Here is a 13,730-nt window from a genome sequence, read left to right as displayed (position 1 = left end):
TATTATTAAGAAACAGAAGCCACCTTAGAGAATTAAATCAGGGACAAGTCAGCAATACTCACCTTAGAGAATTTTTTTTTTCACCCATTTAGCACGAGTCTTCAGTTTTGTAGGTGAAAATCCATGAGAAGCAGAGTGTATTTGAGGAATTACACCAATCTTTTGAGAGAGACTGAAATCTTGCAAATTTCTTTCACAAGCCAACAAGCTCAAATTTTTCAAAAGAATATGAAACAATTTATATTGACTTATGGCAGAAGAAATATCATCACATATCCTAGATTGAAACACAGAATGCTTAAATTTCAATTTATGACAATTAGGACGAATGTGACTATGGATATCACAAAAGTGGCAAACATGAGCAAATTTATGAACATCAGTATTCCTAGTGGGGTTTGATAGGCCACAAACTGAATGACTCCTTGTGATAGAATTTAATTAATTAATTAGTCAAGTTATTAATTAATCAATTTATCATACAAACGTGTGGTAGCACAAACAAATCATCAATAAACTAAATATGCAGCGAAAAATAAATAATATGGTGATTTGCTTGCCAATGGGGAAAACCTAATGACAAAAACCGCACTGGGTGATTTTCAGGTCACCACTCCCGAAACTCCACTATTATCACAACAAGCGGTTACAAGTAAAGGAATCCAAGTACCTTACCAACCTACAGTTGAACCCTTACCCCAAACCAATTCAACTTGTTCTGTAGTGACAGTTCTCCTTTCAGATTCACGACACCCAGTACGTGACTAACCAATTGCGTGGATCCCAATTCGTGACTTCAATCACCAACTAAGAAGGATGTTGGTTGCAAAGTTCTTCAATTCATTCACACGATGAAGTTCAAGAAGATGCTTGATTACAAAACCCTACGATGCACATACACAGCAACTTTTTCAAGAGAAAGAGATGAACTAGGACAAGAACTTCGTCTCCAGTCACAATTTGCTTAAACAGAGTTTGCTTAAAACTTGTGCAACTTGTGAACACTTTTACGGCCCTTAAACTGATCCTTTTATATGTCTAGGGTTAGGAGAAAAGAAAGCCCAAAGACACATTCACGGATCCCAAGAAAATTAGATTGAAATTCAGAAAATCTTAAACATCGACAGATAGCAAGTGTTGAGCAACTGTCGATCAGGTGTCGAGAACACCGAATGTAGAATAGCTTCCTTAAGCTCGATAGATGCAACTGTCGAGTTTTAATGATTTTGCACTCTGAACTTGTTGTCTAGAACAGACTTGTAGACTTCAATACTTGATCTTGAAACAAGGTTTTTTGAAGTATTTAAAGACATCCTAAATCTATCCAAATACAAGTAAAGTGCGTTTTGTCAAAGGATAAGCCAATTACATAAAATCATGACATATGTTCTTAACATGTGAAATTTATAGAACAAAAATATTATGCAAAAAAAAACTACTACATAATTTTGAAACATCAAGAAAACGATTTTCTTTAATTCTAAAACTCAATCACATGTTGTACAAGTATGATTTTGAAGTTTGCTTTAATACCAAATGTTGGAAAAATTGGTTTTGCATCTCATACAAACCCACAGCAGAAGCAATATAAAAATCTACTTCATTCATGTGAGATAACATGAAATTTCTAAGTTTTGGAAACAAAGAATAGAAATGTGTATCTTGATACAGTGAAATTCAAAACAAAAGAAGATCGAACTTGGGAAGACCTTCAATCTTCACCCTAATTCTACATATGCCCAAGATGTGTGGTCTCTTAATTAGTTATATACGCACTTGTTCAAGAGAAAATATATTTAGAAAAAACTGTATTTTTCTCTTTTAATCGGACGCACATTTTTAACTATCAAAAGGCAGTTACATTATTTAATAACTCTTATTAAATAAGTAAATAAATAACTAATTATCTAATTGGACTAGCCTTTTAGACCAACCCAATTTGGCTTTAACGTGTGGCTTGGGATGGGACCAAAGGAACAAATAAAGTTGTAGCTCCAATGGGTTTCGAGCTTATCTGTTAACTCTTGACAAGTCCAAAATTACCATTAATTATATTTAATACCACTATATAAATATAATTGCACTCTAGACTTTATTAATAAAATTAAATCCCAAGACTTTATTATCTAAACAATTGACCCCTTCATGAAAATATTCGTAGTAATACAAAGTCATAAAATATAACTGTCACTTTAAAAATTACTACATCTTGATCATTGAGTACCTAATTTAATCTTTTAATTTATTCATATATATTTATGAAATCAAATTTCGTAAAATATAAACTTTAGTAACTCTTTACTAAAGTGGTTAGGCCTAACACTCTAAATAACCAAACTCATTAAACTTATCTCAAGAGAATATTTTATATCTCTACAAAGAGACTATGAATTACATCTTAAAAATATGTGTTCCTTTAGCACTACATGTGATTGCCCAACATACTGAGGTTTGACCGTTGAATTAGATTACATAGACAAATTTACTATTTTCTATTTGCTCTTCAACTTTCGATCTTTCTCACTCTTGGCATGCTCTATGCAGGATTGAATCTCAGCAAAACTAGCTTTATTTCTTCTCTATTGGTAAGGAACACCTAGTTGAGTAGTTCTTAAACCTTTGTGCTTTGAAAGTGCGTGCATCCATTGAAGAGGAAGACACTCTAATCTAAACTTGCAATTGATGGTTGATTGCTAAGAAACCATTTGCACCAAGTTAATCGCTTCAGGTTGCTCGAAATCATCCTTTAAAAATAAAGTCTTTACATAATTCTAGAGTATTGTGAGAGCTTTCATTTGTTGTTAAATTTATGTTCCAATTTTATTTTTAGAATAAATATGCTTGCTTACAACAAAAATATTTGCACCAATTGAATTAACTTTTCAACATGATATGTGCTTAGTTGCATTATGATGGCCCAAAAATATGAGATGAGATGTGATATGAATTCAATTTATTTAATTTATTCATGAATAACGGATGACAAGAGATGGGTGACTTAAAAGTTTATAATATATATTAATTTGTGTGCAAATATAGATTGTTTTGATGTAATTGGTCAAAATTACCTTAAGCACCCAAATAAATAGTAGGAAACTATAGTTTATAAAGGAAAAAAAAGTATAGATAAAGGAGAGGATTACTTTTTTTTTTCTTTGTGGTGGAAGACAATCATTATTACAAGTTTAATGGGATTTGCAATAGTCAATAGAGTGTTACTCTTTTATATATCAAGTTAACTTTTTAGCAAAAACTAAATAAAAAATAAAAGTCAGGTTAACTATTGAGTTTTCTTTTCTGGGTAAACCATAGTGGGTGAGTAATGAGTCTCATCACAACATGTTTTGACTTTTGATGTTTTGTAGTTCCACATCAATCTTTGTCACGTCAAGTGGTATTAATTGGAAAAGCACTATATATATTATTATTATTATTATTTATTATAATTATCATATTATTGAGCTAAAAAATTAATAAATAAAAAATTACAAATCATAGTAAGCACTTGCGGATGGCATTTGGCCTAATGCTTTAGCAAATCAACTACAATTTAAAAAGTATATGAGTGTTTGCATGACATCCACGTGGCACTAAAAAAACAAAAAACAAATGGAAATAAAGAAATAGTCTAACTGGCTCCTGCACAAAAAAGCTTTTACTAGTAGTAATATCTAATCATCTCTTAGTCTTAGCCTCTCAGGTACGTATCAGTTGTACAAACATGTGTTTCTCTAATTTGTACGTTTAAGGCTACGATTGGCTTTATGTAAATTCATTTTCGTGTATAAAATAGATTTAGGGAAAAATATTTTACGGAAAATGAAAACATGTTCTATTGTTTGACTGTTGTTGAGGATAAATTTTTCACACTACATGGTTTCATTTCATTGGCGATCCGCATCACATCAACATTATCATGGATTTTGAGGAAACCTCTTTTAAAGCCCAAAAGAACCCATATTTACACAAAAGGACGTCAAAGCCTATGGTTCAAGCTCATGGCACATCATCTCATTTTTGGCTCATGATTCAAGCTCAGGAGTCTTATCGGGTGAATTTTGGGAGTCGTGGTTTGGAGGGCCAAGAAGTATGTTCAGTAAAGCTCTAGTGGTTCAAAGTTGATAAAGGAAAGCATGTTGTTTGGCGTGTCTTCCCCAATTCCCTGAACTCTGACAGGTCAATGTGCAATAGGTAACATTTGGATAAGCCTCTCATATCACATAACACTTAAAATGATAAAACTCCACATACTCTTTACATAAAAATTAATGTTCATCATATAATATTAGTTTTAAAATATAATTATATCATATCATTATTTTTCATATAAATCAATTCCAAGCACATGGCTAAATATATATTAATATCTCATATCTAGCATTAAAACGCTATCCTTACTCTCCAAGATTTGGTTAAGATACAAAAAGACCATAATTACATCTCTAAAACTTCATCAAATATATTTTCCAAAAGAGAAAATTTAGCTGAAAACAGCAAAAACGGTTCTAGCGGAAGTTGCAACAGCTTCTGCAAAAGCTGAAACAGCTCCAACGGAAGTTGCAAACAGCTTCTGCAGAAGCTGTAACAGCTCCAGCTAAGTTGCAGACAGCTTTAGCAGAAGTAAAAACACCTTCTACAGAAGCTGAAACAGTTTCAGCACATTCTACAGTAGCTCCAGCTATGGTACCAGAAAAATCTCATAAAGCTTATCTCACCATCTTTAGTCAAACCATGAATTTAATGCCATATACTTTCCTCCAAGCAAATGATGTCATTCGGATGACATCATCCAACTATAACAGCTGTGATTGACAGCTGTTACAGCTATAACTTCAATCATTAAGTCTCAAACTTTCTTCTTTTGACCAAAAAACAAAAGACCACTTGCTTTGTCAAAGTTTTTTCCTGATTTGCTAAGTTTCCCTTCAACTAGTTATGATCTAGTTACATAACTTGGCTCTATATAAAGAGAGCCAAGCTACACACTTAAGCAGGATTGATCCCTCTCTCATTTCCCATAATTTGAAACCCCCTTCATTTTGCTGCCATATCTCTAAAGATCTCCATATTTTTCTTCATCTCTCTTACAAAGTCCTTCTTCATAGATAACAACACAACACACATGTTACAACATACCATTATCTATTACCCATCTTTCCCACACTCCATTATTCTGAAACTTCATCAATTTTGCTACCCAAAACACATCTCCATCTCATTCTTTATTTCTCATACAAAATCTTCCTTCTTAGAAAGCAATATAACCAATGTCATAATACAAAAAATAATCCCAACAGCAGCCTTTACTATATTTAACCTTCATATCATCTATCTCACACTTCCATATATTTTACAAACACATTTCTTACAAAATACCCATACATACTCCTTATGTATCTTTAAACTTCATGTCTCACAAAGTGTACATATACAAGATCCATGTCCAACAAAGTATCTACATATAATTCCTATACATATTATAAACACCATATCTCACAATATATATATATATATATATTTCTTGCTATCTCTACACATCATAAAAACATATCAAACACTCTTCCAAGAACACATTAAAAAAGCCCTTTCTTATGGAAGATATATATTTATAATGCTAAAAGCCCTTCTTATGAAAGGCAAAAACCCACAAAATTAAAAGCCCTTCTTATGGAAGGCAATATCACTCATACTTGGCTAAAAAACCAAAAGAGCAACACATGGGGAAAATCATTTAAGTGCATGATAAAGAGGATGAACTTAACCAACCTATGCACACGGCTGGACATATTCTTTCTCCCTCCAGTTGCACCCATTTTTCCCTTTCAAACATGTAAGGTTGAATTTAATCAACCATCTTATTGGCTTTATTCTGTGCCAAATTTGCTTGTATTTCAGCATTTAGTAACCCTGTATTTAGGTGGGTTTGTTGTAAGGGTAGTGAGTGAGATAGAGTGTTAATTGCTCAAGAGTGTGCAAGAAAACAGAGACTCGCGACTTGATCTCGCGGGTGGCTCGCGGCTGCAAGCCGCCAGACGCAGCACACGTGCCAAGCATGCCAGAAGGTGAACAGTCATGCTAGCTGGAGCACTACAGGACAAAACAGGACAACTGGCCATACGGTTATCTCGCGATTGGATCTCGCGACTCAGTCAAGTCGCAAGGCCAAGCTGCGAGCCACCCCTGTTTTATAAAACCTGATGTTTCACATTCTCCTCTCACCTCAGTATAAATACCCCTTATACCCACAAATGAAAGATAGCTTCCAGAGAGAATTTTGAGAGAGAAACCCTAAAGAAAAACAAGATTGATTCACCTACAATCTATACATTAGAGTCTTTTCAAATTCCTCAACTCTCTTCCTCTCCATTGTCAAACCCTTGAGAGGCATTTTACCAAAACCTTGTTCTCACCATATTCATCACTGTGAGAGGACTGTTTGGTATTCTGAGAAGCAGTTAGGAAGGAATTAATTTACATTGGTTGATGCTACGGTCTAGTAGCGGAATCCGAGAAGTTAGAAAAGAAAAAGGTTCGACACAACCTCGTTGGAGCAAGAAACTTGGAGGGCTTAGGTGCACTGGGTAGATTAGGCTTGGAGGGTCTATTGCTGTCCATGTATCCCAATTACATTTTCTAGTGGATTGTTTACCGTTTGGAGGGCGGCGGAGAGGTTTTACGCTGAGGGCTTCGGTTTCCTTTTCAATAACACATCGCGTGTTGTCTTTGTGTTTGCATCTTCCTTCCCTTTTATCGTTGCCTTTTATTATCTGTTGTGGGTTATGATTTTAATTTGGCTTAGATAGTTTTTCTAATTCTATATTATAGTTTATGTTCATTTTCCGCACACTAGTTGTTTGACATAATGCTTGAATTGGTTAATTTGTAAATTGGGGGTCTAAACGTTCAAGGGTGTTTATATACATATTTGAACTTTCAAAACATGAAGTCACCATGAAAGGATTCACTTCATCATGCTACTGAAACATTAAGTCTGTTGATGTGATACGGCTGGAGCTGCAAAACATGAAGATAAGTCATCATATTTTGTCTTCAAATTTATATTATTAAGTATATTTTATTCATTGTCATTATACCACTCGACTAATATTATTATGCTGCTGGACTCCTTTTCTCATGTTGCTGAAATGTTAAGTCCATTGATGTTACGGCTGGAGCTGCAAAATATAAAGATAAGTCATTATATTTTATCTTCAAATTTATATTATTAAATATATTTTATTCATTATTTTTTTACCACTGGATACAAGCTATTTTAATATCATCTTACTATTTAATGAACATGATCTCACTAATACTTCATTAATGAACATACATATTAATAAATCAATGAACCACCCTTGGACACATATTTTTTGAACATATATCATTTGAACATATACTACCAATGGACACATATTATTTGGATATGGACTATTGCTAGACATACCTTATTATGATGAACATGAACCATGGACCGTAACTAGACATGGACTATTGGACTCATCCCATTGTTGGACATTTGACACCTAATTAATTATTTTCTAATATTGGATATCACTTAATATACATAATAATAATATATCAATTCACCATTTAATCAAAGCTATCATGTTAAGCATATTATTTATTTATTTCAACCATTATCATGATTCTCAGACTTTGAATTTTATCTATTTTGTAGGCATAAAAACCCACTGGTAGCCATTGGTCTATGCAGCCCAATGTCGAGTTCCGGGTTGACCTCCCCAAAACAAATCCGGGCCTAGCAAAGTCACACTTCCAAAGGCACGTGACTGCACGCAAAAAAATGCCCTCGACAATTGTGTTATGAAAATTATGCCAGAAAATTATTCTTTGTGTTTGGTCTTACACGTAAAAAACCTATTTTTAGAAAAGGGAAACACAAGTCAACCCTTAGCCACCACTTGGTCCAGCCACTGCCACCACCAAGGAAAAGCACAACCCACCACCAACCACCCAAAATCCAGATCGAGAAGAGGAAAAAAACCGCCCACATTGCTCCGTTACCACCAAAATCCACCAAAACACCACCACTCACACCACCACAATAACAAAAAAATCTGAAATCAAAGAAAAAGAATATCAAACACAAAAATATGTGGGGGGTTTGGTTCAGGTTAGAGAGAAAAAGTGAGATGAGAAGATGAAGACCACCGTGGAGAAAAGAGGGAGGGTGAGACCAATCGAGGAGAGGGATGGTGAGACCATTCCAGATCGAGCTATGGCGGTGGTGGATCAGGTTCTTGCAGAGGTAGAGGAGGTGTTTTACTGGTCGGTGATGAGGTGGAGTGTGAAAATAAGGGAGAAACTCACCATGGGTTGAGAGGAAAATGGTGGAGAGGTGCATTGGAGAGCTTGGTGGAGCACGACTTGCGGTCGATTGTCAAGATCAAAGCTCAACCTATCTTCGTCGGTGCATGGCTGGCAATCGAAGAGGGAGAAGAAGAGTTAAGAAAGAAGAGAGAAGGGGAAAAAAAAAAAAAAAGCTTGGCTGACACGTGATCTGGGCGGTGGTGGGGGCGACACGATCTAGGTTGGTCGGAGCTTGGCTAGGCAGCCACTTGTGCTCTCTCTTCTAGCTCACTCTCTCTCTTTCTCTACGTGTCTGAAGTCTGGAAATGGTTTGAATTGAAAATAGAAGTGTAAAAAAATTTTCGGGTCAAAGGCATAATATTTATGGTCAAATGAAATGGTTTTCTGGAAAATTCTATTTTCCATGCGCAACCAAACACACGGTGAGGTGTAAAACCATTTCAGGAAACGGTTTTACGCCAAAACAAACACAGCCTAAATTTTTAATCACAAAAGTTTTCTAGTTAATATATTGTGGCAGTTACAATGTGCATGATTATATGAACAGGAATAAAAATAAAAACTACTTATACTAAAAACTAATTAATTTCTTGATCTGATGATAAAAAGTTATTATCATGAGCGAATGCTATAAATTGAAACTTTCTCAAAAAAAAAAAAAAAAAACTTTTTTATACGTTTTTAATGTTTTACTTTGTACTGTAACAATCGCAATTTATTATACGTTACTGTTTTTTTTTTTTTTTTTTTCAAAATAATGTATACAAATCAAACACAATATATTAGAAAGTCTGTTTGGATATCGCTTATTTTGCTGAAAATTGAAAACTTATAACTGAAAACACTGTAGCAAAATAATTTTTAAACTATGAATAGTACCGTGGGACCCACGGCTAACCTACTTATGTGCTTTTTTTTTTGAAGTTTAGCTAGGTCATGAACAGTGCCGTGAGACTCAACCAAAAAACGTAAAATGCCTAATAATCCTTAGGCAAACGTACAAAGAGTTGACAAAATATAAAATGCAACATAGTATGATAGTTCTCAAATATATATAAATATATATATATATATATATATATATATATATTAAGATGGAAGATTTTATTCTATGTGAACCTATTATGGGCAATTGATAGTAAAGGAGTGCCTCGTTGCAGTGCAAAAAAAGCGAGTTTAACTATGATTTGAACGAAGAGTGTTAAGGTTTAGGAGAGTTTATTTGGGATTTAGGTAGGCAAATATATGAGAGAATAAGAAGAATTCATGATTAATAAAAAGAAGAACATATGTAAAAATTGAGCTCATTTTAAACATTTAAATTGTGAATTCTCATAATCATAAAATCCCAAAAACAAATCCCCCTATTTTAACTGAATATAGTTGAGTTACATGGATTATGAATATAATGTTCAAATGCACCCTAACCAAACTATTAGGCAAAATGGTATATTATTAGTTACATACCAATGTACTCAATTTTGTCTCTTGTCGTTTTATGTTTACATGTTTTACATATTTACTATTTTTTTATAAATTTTATACAACATACTAACTGCGGGGACACGGGCCCAAATATATATTGGGTCTTGTCCGAGGAGACATAATGGTCCGAGAGTAGATCAATAGCAAGAGAGATGTAATACTTCAAACTTCATGAGTAAACTATAACCGTAATGGTTGGGAAAGGTTATTCGAGGGGGAATATCCCCTCAGCTAAACGCAACAACGATCAAGATATGACTCCTGTCATCCAGGGTTGTGTTCCAGGAGGTTCTATTAATAAATATGTACTCTATGAACGTGCTGGGGAAGTGGGAGTCAGGAAATATCTAAGGAAAAGCTGCTGCCACCGCACTAAATGATCTGCAGCTAACTTTTTGGCCACATTTATGTAGAAAAGATCTTTAAACAGTGCTGCCTTGGCTACCCCAACTCACAGAGGGCCAGAAGGGGTGTCTGATGGGATAAGCACTCAAGTAGTGCCCTAGATGATCAACAACTAGAGGACCAAGATCATTGAAAGGGAGATATATAATGTAATAGACCCCTAAGGAAAGAGGGATCGAAAAATCAAGGAAGAAACATTATAGCAATCAGGAACCAAAGTTATAATTAAACTTGTGAGAAATATATAAGAACTGACCTCCTTGGACTGTGCCGAGGACGATTTTCTTTACTTTGAATCAATATATCTTCTTGTTCTTTTCATTTAAGCCTACTTTATTTGTTAGCCAGCTCATTTTAGCCCAATTTTCTAACCCACTCTCTACAAATTCATTATTTTGGGCTTGTTGGGCCTGAGTCCATCCATCTTTTGAGCCGGGAATTCAAATTTGGTCATTACAATTGGTACTGTCTGTGGGAAATTTCTAGTGTTATACTAAGTTTGACGTGCAACTAAGGTAGGGTCAGGTCCACACCAAGCAAAATCTATGGAGTTCCAACGTGAAGATCACTTCGTCAATCTTAAACGAAGAAGGGACCGTGATGTTAGTGTGCATACCACCCACACTAGTAGGAGCCAGTCCAAAAATGCAAGCCACCTTTCCTATGGGGATGATACTAGGGCTCTGCAACTGGAAATTAATCATCTGAAGAGAAAGTTGAGCTGCGAATGGTGAAAGAGAACTTTGTCCGTTTCTGGCTCCTCTATTGATAATGACGAGGATTGTAGTTACAGACGCAGATCAAGAACTCCTCCTAGTGAATCTTTCTCGTATAATGAGGACGTCCATCATAAGTGCAGAAGAAGAAATTTGTCTTCTAAAGGCTTGGGAAATGACGCGATGAGTAGAGCACTCAACCAAATCTCTAAATCACCCTTCACATGCAAAATCGAGGGAGGGAGAGGGCTCGTGACCATAAGATGGTTCGATGGCTTGGGAGCAAGCTCCATTGATTCCTTTAAGAAGCTCACTCAAGTGTTCGGATCCCGCTTTATTACGTGCAGCAAGGTTCCTTGGCCCTTAGATTCCTTGTTATCTCTATCCATGAGAGAATAGGAGACCTTGAAAACTTATTCGGACAGATACTATGAGATATTCAATGAGATAGATGGTGACTTTGATGACATAGCCATCAAGACTTTCAAGGTTGGTTTACCTATCGAGCATGGCTTGAGAAAGTCTTTGACTGGGAAACCTGCTACTAGTGTACGCCAACTCATGGATATGATAGATAAGTATAAATGGGTCGAGGAGGACCAACAACAAGGCAAGGGGAAAAGTAAGGTTATCTCTCAGGAGAAAAGGGATTTCAGGTCGGATCGCTACAACAATAACAGGCCCAAAAGGGATTTTGCTAAGTAATCTAGATCTACGGCTCTTTAGGTGGTTAACATTGTGTTCCGGGAACCAGTGCATCAAGTCTTGGAGAAGATCAAGAATGAGCCATACTTTAAATGGCTAAACAAAATGGGAGGAGACCCCTTGAGGCACAACCAGAGCCTCCATTGTCAATATCACCAAGAGTGGGGCATACCACCAAGGACTGTAGAACCCTGTGGAATCATCTAAAGTAGTTGGTTAAAAAGGAAAGGTTACAGCAGTTTCTATATCAGTCCAACGTGCAAGGAGACCAATCAAGGTCAGGGGCTCAAAGGAACTCCTCTTCAAGGCCCCCTTTGGGCATCATTAATGTCATCTTTACTGATCCTGGGAGAACTGGTTCGTGACCCTCCAGGGTGTTGTTTGTGGCTCGGCTGCTTGTCGAGAATGTTAATCCTTTGTCGAAGAGGGCTTAAGTGGGGGTTCGATCGGCGTTGAGCTTTTCGAATAAGGACAAGGTTAGAACCATACAGCCACATGATGATGCTTTAATGATTACGCTCAGGATAGGAGGGTATGACGTGAAGAGAGTGATGGTAGACCAGGGCAGTGGTGCAGAGATTATGTACCTTGACTTCTACAAGAGGCTGAACCTGAAACCTGAGAATTTGATAGCATACGATTCACCTTTGGTAATTTTTAACGGAAAAGTTGTCATCTCAAAGGGTCATATTAGACTACCCGTACAAGCAGGTTCAGAAATGGTGGAGTTGAACTTCATTGTGATAGATGCCTATTCTCCCTACACGGCCATCGTGAAAAAACCCTAACTTGATGCCCTGGGGGCTGTTTCCTCCGCTCTGCATTTGAAGGTGAAATATCCGTCCGAGAGCCATATTGAAGAGCTTGTTGGGAGTTAATCCATGTCTAGGCAGTGCCTGGTGTCCGCCTTTTTGCATCAACCTGGGGTTGAGTCCTCGGCCTCTGTGGAGGGGGGCTTATAGCAATCAAAGACCCCAGTCTTATCTGCAATGGACTGGCCGAAGAGGCGAAGTGTGAGGATTTGGAAAAGATTGTTGTGGGGGATGACTCTGAGAAGTTTTTTCAGGTTGGAGTTTAGCTACCTCCTCAGGAGAAGGAAGAGTTGATAGAATTTCTCAGGAGGAACGTCGATGTATTCACGTAGAGTGCTTACGAAGCTCTAGGGGTGGATCTGAGTTTCATCTACCATTATTTAAATGTCAATCCATCTTTCACACCCAAAAAGTAACCTCATCGGCGCTCATCCAAGGATCATTTTGATGCTATCAAGGACAAGGTGATGAAGCTTAAGCAGGTCGGGGCTATTAAGGAGGTTTTTTACTCTAAGTGGTTAGCCAATACTATGGTGGTAAAGATAAAGAATGGGAAGTGGCGGGTATGTGTAGATTTTATAAACTTGAACAAAGCTAGTCCAAAGGATCCCTTCTCCATGCCTAAGATTGATCAGCTAGTGGACACGACTGTAAGCCATCTTTGGATAAGCTTTTTGGATGCATTTCAAGGGTATCATCAGATACACTTAGCCTTGGACGACTAGGAGAAAACAATTTTTGTTACTCTCACTAGGAATTACCACTACAAGGTAATGCCTTTTAGTCTAAAGAATGCGGGGTTTACCTATTAGAGGATGATAACCAGGATGTTTGAGCCCCAACTTGGGAAGAACATTGAGATTTACATAGATGACATGGTGGTCAAGAGAAAGTTGGAATCTAAGCACATTAACGACCTTGGGAACATCTTTGAGATCTTGAAAATGCATAAGCTACGGTTCAATGCTTCTAAATGTTCTTTTGGTTTTGGATCAGGGAAGTTATTGGGGTACATGGTTACACATCACGGAATTGAAGTTAACCTAGACCAGATTAAACAAATCAACAATTTATAACCACCTCGGAATCCCAAAGAGGTCCAAAAGCTAACAGGGATGACCGCTGCTCTAAACCGATTCATCTCTCGATCAGCGGATAGGTGTAAACCTTTCTTTCAACTGTTAAACAAGTGAAAGGGATTTGAATGGACTGAGGAGTGTGTTTTGGCTTTCCAGCAATTGAAGGAGTATCTTTCTCGGCCATTCATTATATC

Source organism: Quercus robur, chromosome 7 (assembly GCF_932294415.1).
Source record: "Quercus robur chromosome 7, dhQueRobu3.1, whole genome shotgun sequence".
Lineage (NCBI taxonomy): Eukaryota > Viridiplantae > Streptophyta > Magnoliopsida > Fagales > Fagaceae > Quercus > Quercus robur.
This window is presented reverse-complemented; position numbering follows the sequence as displayed.